The 13,946-nt window shown below is 43.7% G+C and overlaps 1 protein-coding gene across 1 annotated transcript in view; it reads left to right on the forward strand.

Moving 5' to 3' along the window:
* The window catches only part of FMN1 (formin 1), a 130,990-nt gene that overhangs the window by 68,461 nt on the left and 48,583 nt on the right, over window positions 1–13,946 (forward strand). The gene's annotated exons all lie outside the window — the stretch shown is intronic.

The following is a 13,946-nucleotide window of genomic DNA, read 5'->3' on the forward strand; positions in this document are numbered from 1 at the left end:
ATCTGCTTGAGTCACACTATTAGTGGAGCTGTGGGATGCAAGTGGTTGTGACTCGGTTATATATATATTTTTATATTTTTTTAAATCCATTTTTCCATGCGTTCTTCATGAGCACACATTTACTCTAAGCACAAATCCATTATATCATGCTATATATTATATATATTGAGGATTGTTTTCTACATAATCACAATGAGTTCTCAGCTGTTCAGTATTTCCGATTTACCTGTTTTACAAAAACAGAATGGTACTACTTTTGGAGCAATTTTTTTTAAAGCATCAAATGAGCTTCCAGATTGCAAATATCCGAAATTAACCTAACATTTTTTTTTAGATATTTGTTTAACCCCTTCAGGACCGGCCTGTTTTTGCGATGTTTGTACGTTAAGGACCAGAGCAGTTTTAACACTTTTGTGGTGTTTGTGTTTAGCTGTAATTTTCCGCTCTCTCATTTACGGTTCCCATACAAGTTATATACTGTTTTTTTCACGACAAGAAGGGCTTTCTTTACATACCAGTATATATATTATGTCATATATTGTATTTAAAAAAAATAATAAAATATGGTGAAAAAAAAAAAAAAAACATGTTTTTGGACTTTTACTTGAAAAATCTTTTACTTATCTACAAAAGCTAATGAAAAAAACTGCTAAATAGATTCAAAATTTTGTCCCGAGTTTAAAAACACCCAGTGTTTACATGCTTTATTGCTTTTTTTTGCAAGTTATAGGCCTATAAATACAAGTAGGAAATTGCTGTTTCAATATATATATATTTTAAATGTATCAATAGTGACATTGTTACACCGTTATCTGTCATAAATCCCCGAAACACACCTAACATGTACATATTTTTTAAAGTAGACAACCCAGGGTATTCAAAATGGGGTATGTCCAGTTTTTTTTAGTAGCCACCTAGTCACAAACACTGGCCAAAGTTAGCATTTATATTTGATTGTGTGTTAAAAATGCAAAAAACGCTAACTTTGGCCGGTGTTTGTGACTAAGTGGCTACTAAAAAAAGCTGAACATACCCCATTTGCAATACCTTGGGTTGTCTTCTTTCGCAAATGGTATGCCATCATGGGGCTAATTCTCATTCCTTGGCTACCATACGCTCTCAAAGGCAACCTAACCAATCTGACAAATTTCAATAAAAAAAAAAAAGTAAAATCAAGCCTTATATTTGACCCTGTAACTTTCACAAACACTATAAAACCTCTACATGTGGGGTACTGTTATACTCAGGAGACTTCGCTGAACACAAATATTAGTGTATCAGAACAGTAAAATATATCACAGCAATAATATCCTCAGTGAAAGAGCTGTTTGTGTGTGAAAAATGCAAAAAACTTCACTTTCACTGACAATATCATCGCTGTGATATGTTTTACTGTTTTGAAACACTAATATTTGTGTTCAGCGAAGTCTCCCGAGTAAAACAGTACCCCCATGTACAGGATTTAGGGTGTCATAGAAAGTTACAGGGTTAAACACAGTGCTAGCAAATTAAATTATCTGGACTTTTGGCCTGGGTTGGCAGGCAGGTCCCTCAAATTGCAATCATTAAAATTACTTAATTAGGTAAAAATATTACATAAATATGCACGTAGAATTTTAATATATATACATATTTATATATTTGACGTCTACGTGTATATTTATGAAATTATTTATGTAATTATGTATGTGGACATATGTATATTTCGTATTATTTTTATTTATTTATTTATACATAGATATATATATCATTACATTCTAAGTATATTTTGATATAAATATATATATATCAATATCAAAATACTGTTAGAATAAAACTGAATATATATATATAATTTTTTTTTAATTATTAAAAATTATTTTTATTTTTTGTTATTTATTTTTATTAACATATTATTTGTATTTTATAATAATATATATATACCATATATATAGTTATTATATATATTGTATATATTCGTGTGTAATTTAAATATAAGTGTATTTTTATAATTATATACGTATATATAAATATAAAAATACACTTAGTGTGACATTATATATATGATATATATACATATATTATATATAGGTATATATAGATATAATACATGTATATATAGCATATATATACACATATTATTTTTTTTTTTTTACACAGATTTTTTTTTTACACTTTATTTTGGATTTTTCACTTGCAGAGAGACTGCCTGTCAGCACAGACAGTCCCCCTGCAGGCAGACACATGGACACCTATTGCGGTCATGTGATCGAGTGATCACATGGCCGTGGGGTCCTGATCTGCCGAAGGGGGACTGCCTGGGCAGACAGGCAACCCCCCTGGACCGGGTGGAGCACTGATCGCCGCCGTGGGACCAACGGCGATCAGGTAAGTAGCCCAAAACCGTTATGACGGTTCAGGACCGTCAGCGGTCCAAACGCACGTTTTACCGCTGACGGTCCTGAACCGTCAACGGTCGTTAAGGGGTTAAGCCAGGCTGAAGTTGCATACTGGGGAATCAAACAAAGAGTACTATTAAGTTTAAATAGAAATCCTTCACTTTTATAACTCTTTTTGTAACTAAACCTTTAAGGCTAGTCTGTGGGACCCAGGGCGGGACTGGGCATGAAAAGCATCCCTGGAAAAAAATTCCATGCCAGTCCCGTAATGCATCGCGCCAGCATAGTGCGCAGATATGGAAGCGGGGTAAAAAAAACTGAAAAGTATCACTCAAACATGAAAGAAAGCACTTATAGGGCTTCAAAATAAAGCAGAGCAGATTTATTGTAAGCAGTCGCAGATGTGCATTTGCATATAATCCATGTTTCAGTCCAACTACCTTGATATATTAAGACATGTTTGGTCATTTGGATTGAAATTGTGAATGTATGCTATTGCACAGCAGTAACAAAATTATGTTATCTTGCTTAATTTGAAGTAACGAATGTGCTCTTCACTTTGGCCGACAACTGGATGATCTCCCATAGGAAAGCTTTGGGAGGCTATTGCGTATGTGTGGCAAAACGCTGTGCTTCACCGCACCAATCAGCATCTCCTCATAGAGATACATTGCATCATTGCATCTCTACGGGGAGCGTTCAGGATCTCCATGCAGAGAGTGTAGATGCTCAACATTGGTGCTGCACACTGTGCAGCACTGGACTAGAAAGCATCTCTAGTGGTTGTCTGAGTGACTGTGACTAGAGATGTGCCTAGGCAGCAATGTAAACACTGCCTTTTCTATGAAAAGGTAGCATTTACAGTGCTCCGCCTACAGGGACAGGCTATAGGCACCATAATGAATACATTAAACTGTAGTAGTTCTGGTGACTATAGCGTCTCTTCAATATCACGTCTTTCTCTCACCAGCCGACTTTGAGTTACAGGGAGAGCAGGAGACACAAGTGAAGTTTGCTTGTCTTTCTCCCCCAATACATTTTCACGTGTCTCTCAGTCCCAGCCCCTTTGTCTCTTTCCCAGGCCCCAGCACCTCTATTTGTATCTTTCCCCACAGCTCCTCTGTGTGTTTCATTCTCTCCTTCCCCACTCCCTCTGTGTGTCTCTTGTTCGTCTTCCTCAGCTCATCTGTGTGTTTCCTGTTCCCCTTTCCCAATCTGTCTGTCTCTTTCCCACACACCTCCGTGTGTCTTTTTTACTCCCCAGCCCCTCCATGTGTCTCATTACCTCCCAGCCCTCCATGTGTCTCAGTAGCCCCCACATGTGTCCCATTAGCCCCCTCCCTTCATGTGTCCTATTAGCCCTCTCTCCCAGTCCTCCATGTGTCCCTATAGCTCTCCCATCCCTCCATCTGTCCCAATGCCCCCTCCCAGCCTTCCATGTGTCTAGGGTGACCAGATTTTGAAAATATAAAAATACATAAGTCTTTAACCTCTTCTTGGCCAGAGATGGCTGTTACAGCTCATCCCTTTCCTGGTACTCAAATGAGTGTCTTTTCATTTACATTTTGTAGGAGCATGATCATCAGAGCACACATATACCCTAGACCAGGGCCATCGTAACCGCATAATAGCCCACTGGGCAAACCAATGCACTGGGGCCCCGTACTATGCAACCACTCAAAGGAATAAAAATATAAATTATCAATAAAATGAGGCTTATATTTATTGGTACCTCCAACAAATACAATACTTACACACACACACTGCTGAATACACACAAACCGCAAAAAACACACACAGACTGCTGAATACACACATATAGAGACTGCTGAATATATACACAGGCTGCTGAATACACACATATAGAGACTGCGGAATATACACACAGACTGGTGATTACACGCACACAGACTGGTGATTACACGCACACAGACTGGTGATTACACGCACACAGACTGGTGATTACACGCACACAGACTGGTGATTACACGCACACAGACTGGTGATTACACGCACACAGACTGGTGATTACACGCACACAGACTGGTGATTACACACAGACTGCAGTGAGGGTGCAGTGTGTGTAGGGGTTCAGTGTGTGGGGAGTGCAGTGTGTGCAGGGGTTCTGTGTAGGGGGGTGCGGTGTGTATTTAGAGGGGGTGCACTGTGTGTAGCGGTTTAGTGTGTGTGTGGGGGGGTACAGTGTGTGTGTGTGTGTGTGGAGAGAGTGCCGTTTGTGTGTGGAGAGAGTGCCGTTTGTGTGTGGAGAGATCCGTTTGAGTGTGGAGGGGTGCTGTGCGTGTGTGTGGAGGGGTGCTGTGCGTGCGTGTGTGTGGAGGGGTGCTGTGCGTGCGTGTGTGTGGAGGGGTGCTGTGCGTGTGTGTGTGTGGAGGGGTGCTGTGCGTGTGTGTGTGTGGAGGGGTGCTGTGTGTGTGTGTGGAGGGGTGCTGTGTGTGTGTGTGGAGGGGTGCTGTGTGTGTGTGTGGAGGGGTGCTGTGTGTGTGTGTGTGTGTGGAGGGGTGCTGTGTGTGTGTGTGTGTGGAGGGGTGCTGTGTGTGTGTGTGTGTGGAGGGGTGCTGCGTGTGTGTGTGTGGAGGGGTGCTGCGTGTGTGTGTGTGGAGGGGTGCTGCGTGTGTGTGTGTGGAGGGGTGCTGTGTGTGTTTGTGTTTGTGTGTGTGTGGTTGGAGGGGTGCTGTGTGTGTGTGTGGTTGGAGGGGTGCTGTGTGTGTGTGGTTGGAGGGGTGCTGTGTGTGTGTGTGTGTGGAGGGGTGCTGTGTGTGTGTGTGTGTGGAGGGGTGCTGTGTGTGTGGAGGGGTGCTGTTTATGTGTGGAGGTGTGCTGTTGTTGGGGGGTCAGAGCGGGAGGAGCGTTCTCGCTTGCAGGTTCCTGTCAGACCGGGTAGGGGAACAGAAGCTCCCCTACCGAGGTCTGCCTGCTCGGCCACGCTACATTCTGTGACCGGCAGGAGGGGAGCGCATCCCCTCCTGCCGGTCACCCTGTAATTGCGGCCCGGGCTGGTGCACACTAGGCGGCCGCGCACCGGCCCCCTAGTGTGCCGGCCCACCGGTAATTTTCCGGTATCCCGGTGGGCCAGTCCGGCCCTGGTGAGACCGAATATTTAGCTATCCATCAGGCCCGGACTGGCCATCGGGCATACCGGGCAAATGCCCGGTGGGCCGCGATGGCCGTGGGGCCGAGGCCGGCAGGGGAGATCACAGGATCTCCCCTGCCAGCCCCAGCAGGGCCAGCGCTATCCAAGCACCGGCCTTGCTGTGTGTCTCCATGGACCGGTGGGGAGATCAAAGATCTCCCTCACCGGCCCAGAGACAATTCTAAGCGGCCGCCGGCTGAGGAGTGTGGGAGGGAGAAGAGGACCGGCATAGCTCTAGCCAGCAGCTCCGCCAGGTCCTCTCGCGAGATCTGAGAGATCTCGCGAGAGTGAACTCTAGCCTGCAGGGGCTAGAGTTCACTTTCACCACTGGACCACCAGGGAAGGCAGCATGGCTCTCTCTCCCAGGCAAAATGGCTCCCCCTCCCAGGCAGAACGGCTCCACCCCCTCCCAGGCTAAAGGTAAGAAGGGAGGGGGGTATATAACTTTTTTTTATAATAAAAAAAAATATTTAAATTTAAAATACATTCACACTCACACCCCCAGCACCCCCAGACACACACAGCACCCCCAGACACACACAGCACTCCCAGACACACACAGCACCCCCAGACACACACAGCACCCCCCAGACACACACAGCACCCCCAGACACACACAGCACCCCCAGACACACACAGCACCCCCCAGACACACACAGCACCCCCCAGACACACACAGCACCCCCAGACACACACAGCACCCCCCAGACACACACAGCACCCCCCAGACACACACAGCACCCCCCAGACACACACAGCACCCCCCAGACACACACAGCACCCCCCAGACACACACAGCACCCCCCAGACACACACAGCACCCTCAGACTCACACAGCGCACCCAGACACACACAGCGCACCCAGACACACACAGCACACCCAGACACACACAGCACACCCAGACATATAATATAATATAATATAATATATAAAATAACCCTCAGTGAGTTAACCGACAAAGAAAATTAGAAACCTAGAATGTGACGGCAGATAAAAACACCCTCACACACAGCACCCCTCTTACAAACACACACACTGCGCCCCTCACACATATACACACACTACAGCACCACTACACTCATTACCCTCCAGATACACGCTAGATCCCTTACCCTATATGCACTCTTAATCCTCTACACACACACACACAATCTGGGTCCTTTACACACTAGATCTCCTACACACACACACTGCACCACCTACACACACACTACATTCCTTGTCAGCAAACACATACTACATTCTCTAAACACACCCTCTCTACAACCCCTACACACACTACGTCAACTATACACACACACTACAGCCCGTATGCACACACTCGCTACATCCCCTATAACACTATGCCCCCTATACACACACTCTGTACAGCCCCTAGCCACACATATTATACCACAAACACAAATGAAATTGACCTATTTACACAATACCACACCACACTCTACATACACGCAATCCCACAAGCAGGCTCCAAACACATGCCCCATACACTTTCCTGGCCCTTTTGTCCTCTGGTATCCCACTTGTGGAGACACCAGAGACAATTTAAAAGCAAACTCAGTGCAAGCATGTTATTAAATTTGCTTGCGCTGTGCAGAACAAATTCAGGGCCTTTTTCTAATGCTAGAGCTCTTCAGCGGGGCTCTGCGCATTGAACCAACATGCTCACTTTGAGAGGGGGCATGCTTGTTATTAGTGATGACAAAACACACCCTCTCTGGCCCCGCCCCCTTCTTAGGGGGCTGCTCTGATTGAAAAATGCCCGGGCCTAATTTTTTTCCCAGTCCGGCCCTGCTATCCATCCATCCCACATGCCCAGCTTGAATATCACATTGAAAATCCATTAGCTACCGTATTTATCGGCGTATAACACGCACTTTTTCTCCCTGAAAATAGGGGGGAAATCATGGGTGCGTGTTATACGCCGATATCCCATATTTACTTACCTGTCTTGACGCGTGGGCCGGCTTCACAGCGCGTACCGCGGTACTGGAACTTAAATTTCAGGTTCCGGTTTCTGGCAGGACTGAAAGGAAGTGTGCACTATTATGTGCACACTTCCTTTCAGTCCCGCCGGTACTAGAATTTAAATTTCAGGTTTCAGGTTTCCGGTTTCCGGCGGGACTGAAAGGAAGTGTGCACACTACTGTGTGCCCACTTCCTTTCAGTCCCGCCGGAAACCGGAACCTGAAATTTAAGTTCCAGTACCGCGGTGCGCGCTGTGAAGCCGGGCCACGCTTCAAGACAGGTAAGTAAATATGGGACAAGAGGGAAAGTGCACTAGGGGACACTATGGGGGGGGGGGGGCACACACTATGGGGGGTGGAGAAAGGGGGAAAAGGGGGGGACACTATGGGAGGGGGTGGAGAATACTATGGGGGGGGGGGCAGGGGCGTATTAGCCGCGAGGCAAACAAGGCATTTGCCTTGGGCGGCATTTTCCAGGGGGCGGCAAAAAAAGCCTCCAAAGGTAAGGAGGCTGGGGGGTTAAAGTAAAAAAAATTAAGTGTTAGTGTGAGTGAGTGTGAGTGTGTGTGTCTGTTAGTGAGTGTGAGTGTGTGTGTGTCTGTTAGTGAGTGTGAGTGTGTGTGTGTCTGTTAGTGTGAGTGTGTGTGTCTGTTAGTGTGAGTGTGTGTGTCTGTTAGTGTGAGTGTGTGTGTCTGTTAGTGTGTGTGTGTCTGTTAGTGTGAGTGTGTGTGTCTGTTAGTGTGTGTGTGTCTGTTAGTGTGTGTGTGTCTGTTAGTGTGTGTGTGTCTGTTAGTGTGTGTGTGTCTGTTAGTGTGTGTGTCTGTTAGTGTGTGTGTCTGTTAGTGTGTGTGTCTGTTAGTGTGTGTGTCTGTTAGTGTGTGTGTCTGTTAGTGTGTGTGTCTGTTCGTGTGTGTCTGTTCGCGTGTGTCTGTTAGTGTGTGTCTGTTTGTGTGTGTCTGTTTGTGTGTGTCTGTTAGTGTGTGTGTCTGTTAGTGTGTGTGTCTGTTCGCGTGTGTCTGTTCGCGTGTGTCTGTTAGTGTGTGTGTGTCTGTTAGTGTGTGTGTCTGTTAGTGTGTGTGTCTGTTAGTGTGTGTGTCTGTTAGTGTGTGTGTCTGTTAGTGTGTGTGTCTGTTAGTGTGTGTGTCTGTTAGTGTGTGTGTCTGTTAGTGTGTGTGTCTGTTAGTGTGTGTGTCTGTTCGTGTGTGTCTGTTTGTGTGTGTCTGTTTGTGTGTGTCTGTTAGTGTGTGTGTCTGTTAGTGTGTGTGTGTCTGTTAGTGTGTGTCTGTTAGTGTGTGTGTGTCTGTTAGTGTGTGTCTGTTAGTGTGTGTCTGTTAGTGTGTGTCTGTTAGTGTGTGTCTGTTAGTGTGTGTCTGTTAGTGTGTGTGTCTGTTAGTGTGTGTCTGTTAGTGTGTGTCTGTTAGTGTGTGTCTGTTAGTGTGTGTCTGTCTGTTAGTGTGTGTGTGTCAGTGTGTGTCTGTTAGTGTGTGTCTGTTAGTGTGTGTCTGTTAGTGTGTGTGTCTGTTAGTGTGTGTGTCTGTTAGTGTGTGTGTCTGTTAGTGTGTGTGTCTGTTAGTGTGTGTGTCTGTTAGTGTGTGTGTCTGTTAGTGTGTGTGTATGTTAGTGTGTGTGTCTGTTAGTGAGTGTGTGTCTGTTAGTGTGTGTGTGTCTGTTAGTGTGTGTGTCTGTTAGTGTGTGTGTCTGTTAGTGTGTGTGTCTGTTAGTGTGTGTGTGTCTGTTAGTGTGTGTGTGTCTGTTAGTGTGTGTGTGTCTGTTAGTGTGTGTGTGTCTGTTAGTGTGTGTGTGTCTGTTAGTGTGTGTCTGTTAGTGTGTGTCTGTTAGTGTGTGTCTGTTAGTGTGTGTCTGTTAGTGTGTGTCTGTTAGTGAGTGTGTCTGTTAGTGAGTGTGTCTGTTAGTGAGTGTGTCTGTTAGTGAGTGTGTGGGTCTGTTAGTGAGTGTGTGGGTCTGTTAGTGAGTGTGTGGGTCTGTTAGTGAGTGTGTGGGTCTGTTAGTGAGTGTGTGGGTCTGTTAGTGAGTGTGTGGGTCTGTTAGTGAGTGTGTGGGTCTGTTAGTGAGTGTGTGGGTCTGTTAGTGAGTGTGTGGGTCTGTTAGTGAGTGTGTGTGTCTGTTAGTGAGTGTGTGTGTCTGTTACTGAGTGTGTGTGTCTGTTACTGAGTGTGTGTGTTTCTGTTAGCGAGTGTGTGTTTCTGTTAGCGAGTGTGTGTTTCTGTTAGCGAGTGTGTGTTTCTGTTAGCGAGTGTGTGTTTCTGTTAGCGAGTGTGCGTTTCTGTTAGCGAGTGTGCGTTTCTGTTAGCGAGTGTGCGTTTCTGTTAGCGAGTGTGCGTTTCTGTTAGCGAGTGTGCTTTTCTGTTAGCGAGTGTGCTTTTCTGTTGGTGTATGCGTATCTGTCAGTGAATGTGTGTGTGTGTGTGTGTATTTAGAATGCGGGGCGGGGTAAAGGTTGGGTGGGGGTGAGGGCGCGCGCGGGGGGGGGGCGCCTGAGTTTTGTCCTGCCTAGGGCAGCACAAAACCAGGATACACCACTGGGGGGGAAGAATACTATGGAAGGGGGGGAACACTATGGGATGAGGGGGGGGAACACTATGGGATTAGGGGGGGGAACACTATGGGATGAGGGGGGGGAACACTATGGGATGAGGGGGGGGAACACTATGGGATGAGGGGGGGAACACTATGGGATGAGGGGGGGGAACACTATGGGATGAGGGGGGGGAACACTATGGGATGAGGGGGGGGGAACACTATGGGATGAGGGGGGGGAACACTATGGGATGAGGGGGGAACACTATGGGATGAGGGGGGAACACTATGGGATGGGGGGGGAATACTATGGAAAGGGGGGGGAACACTATGGGATGAGGGGGGGAATACTATGGGAGGGGTGGAAAGTTCCTGGAATTTCCTTCTGAAAATGAGGTGCGTGTTATACGCCGGGGCGTGTTATACGCCGATAAATACGGTATTTTCTATCTAAAAGCAGGAACTTAATTTTATCTGCCAGCTCATTAAAGTAGGGTGTCTGTTCTTAAACAGATAGATGCATGTCCTGTGTAGAAGCTTGGAAAAGCACAGAATAAACAAATAATAGTCATATTTCATATTATCCCTAAATGTCTTTGCCTGTAATACTTTGTCCTGTTTTGTAAAATGCATCCACAAACATTATTGTTTCATTGCTGGAAATGTCATTACCCCTGACCCTTCTCTGCTCCAATATGTACATATTTGGGGATTTCAAGGAATTTGAACCATTATGGCCTATTTGAAAACCTATTGGTGCACAAGGAATGGACAATAAAATGTAATTTAAGCTGTGGTTCTATGGATTTTTACTTTTACAATGATTGTTCTGGTAGCATAGCGCAGGCTATATTCTTTAGATCTTCATTTGTTAAGGCAGAGAGAAGGTGTGTGTTTAACGTCTCTCCTATTGGATGCAGCTCCATCTGCTACCCATTACCGCAGCACTGACCTCTTCTTTTGAAGTGCGGCGCTTGTTAGCAAAACGGCCACTTTCAGATGGAAATGTTACAGGGGCTAGACCATGTTTTACACTGCTCTCAGTTCCTCCAGGAATTAGTCGTCCCTCTCCAGTCCCCTCACTTGCTGCACCTAATTAGGCCTTAGCTACTTTTTAATTAGTTTAACACATCAATAGATTATGTAATCTGATATGTTTGGACGAAGCCCAGACCGATATGAGCAAAAGAATAAGGCTGAGTTCCCACACACTGTGTGTGACCTGTTTATCCCTTACACATTAAACCTCTCTTCACTTCATCTTGTTTTCCTTTGTATTGTACATTGACTTTAGAAAACTGATTCGAATATTGTTTCCTTGTGCTAACATAAGAAACAAATAAATGCAATTTCAGAATAGTTTCAGGAGTTACCTTAGTTCTGTGTCCAAAATAATTGTACAGAAATGGTACATGAAGACCACAATACAATACGGGCCCTGCACATTGGACAGTATACAAAGTAAAGTACATTCATAGTCAGCCGTGTTCCTGTTAATGCTCTCATCTACTTTAGTAACATTCCAAGTAAAGGTGTTACTAACCATTTAATTAATCCTCACACATTTGGTCAATATTGTGAGCAAAAGATAGCATGTGATAATTAAGACACATGCTTAGTGGAATTACCACTTTTAACCTTTTCAAGATGGTGTTTACCCAGAGCAGAGGAAGACAAACAAACCCATATCCCTCTTTAACCCCTTAACCCCTTAAGGACCAAACTTCTGGAATAAAAGGGAATCATGACATGTCACACATGTCATGTGTCCATAAGGGGTTAAGGACACATGACATGTGTGACATGTCATGATTCCCTTTTATTTCAGAAGTTTGGTCCTTAAGGGATTAAGGATCAGTTGCTTGAACTGGCCTTGCCAGGAATCTTTACCAATCCAATGCGTTTCCAATCCAATGCGTACCTTTTATCAACTTTCCTGAAACAGTCTCTCTCTCTCGAAGAAAAACGATTATTTTTATATATGATATTCTAATTGGGTTTGTATTGATTAGCAATAACCTAACTAAGAAATGGTGAGTCATACGAAGAAAAAACGAAATTATGGAAAGCCTGCTCATACACGAAAACTGCAGGCAATAAGCAATGTAAAAACTTGATGGAGCTTAAAGCAGAAATGGTGGCAAATAGAACAAGAAATTGTCAAATTGGGGCCAAAATAAACAATCTGAAGATAATGACTACGGTGGAAAACTATTTTGGCCTAAAATTTTCAATCTCTCTCTCAGTATTTCAAAATTCTAATTTAGAGAATAAACCTAAATGTGTAAACTGTTTTTCTTACGGTCTAATGTTTTTGAATATTATACATAGAATTCTGCTGACGTAGTCCTTGGCTTCTAACATAAAAAAAATGTGGTTTACTCTTGCATCGAATAGTCTAAACCTTGTGTGTTTGCAGTGACTCTAATGTAGTGCAAATAGAAATTGTATTTTTTGTTTGTAAAATAATACAACCTAAAAAGTAAAGCGTTACATCTCACTGTTTAGATTTGCATGTCCCTTTTGCACTGCACAGATGATGTGCACACACCAAGTTTCTGGATTGTCCCACATGGCTACAGCCTTGGTAATTCTGGGGCCAGAGACCTTGTGCTGACAACTTTATGTAACAAGGCAGTCTCCTTTCCCTGCATTGTAACGTTAGATCTCCTTCACATCATAAATTCCCAGGCAAGCAATAGACAGTCAGGGAGGGAAGTGTCTGATAAGTCAAGTTCACAGGAGACTTTGGAACAGAACTGAAGAGTCCTCATTAGTCTTCCTGCCTCTTCACTGACACTGTTTTTAACTTCCCAAATATACACTCTCTCCGCTACTGATAGAAAATTGGTTTCCAGTAAGCGGACAACAGGTTACTGCATTTTCCTGGGAATGAGACTTCAGCAAAGAACGTTTTCAGAACGTCGTTATATGAATTGTCATTTTTTTTTTGTTTGTTTCTTTTTTCCATTCTAAGAATTCTTGAGCTGTTTAAGATCTTTAACTTATTTGTTTAGCTTATTCAGCTTCCACATATAACAGTTTATAATTTTTTCTAGAGGAGAAAGTGTTTGTTTTTCAAGTTGCTTAGCGGTGAAATAATATGTCAGCCAAGTCCTTAAGCAAATACAGAATGAATACAGCATTTCTTCAATCATTCACAATGCTTTTAAGTACCATATATGAAAGCATGGGAGCCAAACATCAGCATCTTTAAATTAACGGTATTGAACTAGTGGGCTGCTATCCAGAACTCTGTTTAAAAAAAATAAAAATATTAAAAAGTCATGATAAATGGTAAATGATAAATACAACTGGGTTTACCAGAACCTGGTTATATTATCAAGGAGCAGGCAAGGATGTGTTACCTTCTTGTTCCTTAAAGTATCTACAGATGTATAATTTTATGTTGAGGATTTCCGTCTGATACCTCCAGAAGTACAGAAATATATATTTGTTTGGTTTTGCCCCTTAATTCCTCTTTAGGGGTTTATTAATATAGGCCTCAATTTAATAATTTTTCAATAAGCTTTAGAAGTTAATATTTTTGGATAAACTGTTGGTTTTTAAAATATAAACATATCAAAAATATATATATATCAAAATATTCAAAAAATGTCTACAGTTTTTATAGTTCTGATGTGGATGCACTCTCGAGTGGTCAGAAATGGCTTTGTGGAGTGAAAGTACAGTGAAAATACATTCCGAATAAGCTTTTTTTTGGCAATTAATTTGGTAATTGGCAAATCAACTTTTATATGTTTCCATAACCTTCAATATTAGCGTCTCAAGAATCTGAATGCAGGTGGGAGGGGGATAAAGCGGGCAGACCAGTGAAGCAATTGCATCTCTGGCTCAGCCTAGGGCCAGATGTCCATTAGGCAGGATAGACACCCACCTATAGGCACTTG

The sequence above is a fragment of the Pelobates fuscus genome, chromosome 13 (genome assembly GCF_036172605.1).
Source record: "Pelobates fuscus isolate aPelFus1 chromosome 13, aPelFus1.pri, whole genome shotgun sequence".
NCBI classification, from domain to species: domain Eukaryota; kingdom Metazoa; phylum Chordata; class Amphibia; order Anura; family Pelobatidae; genus Pelobates; species Pelobates fuscus.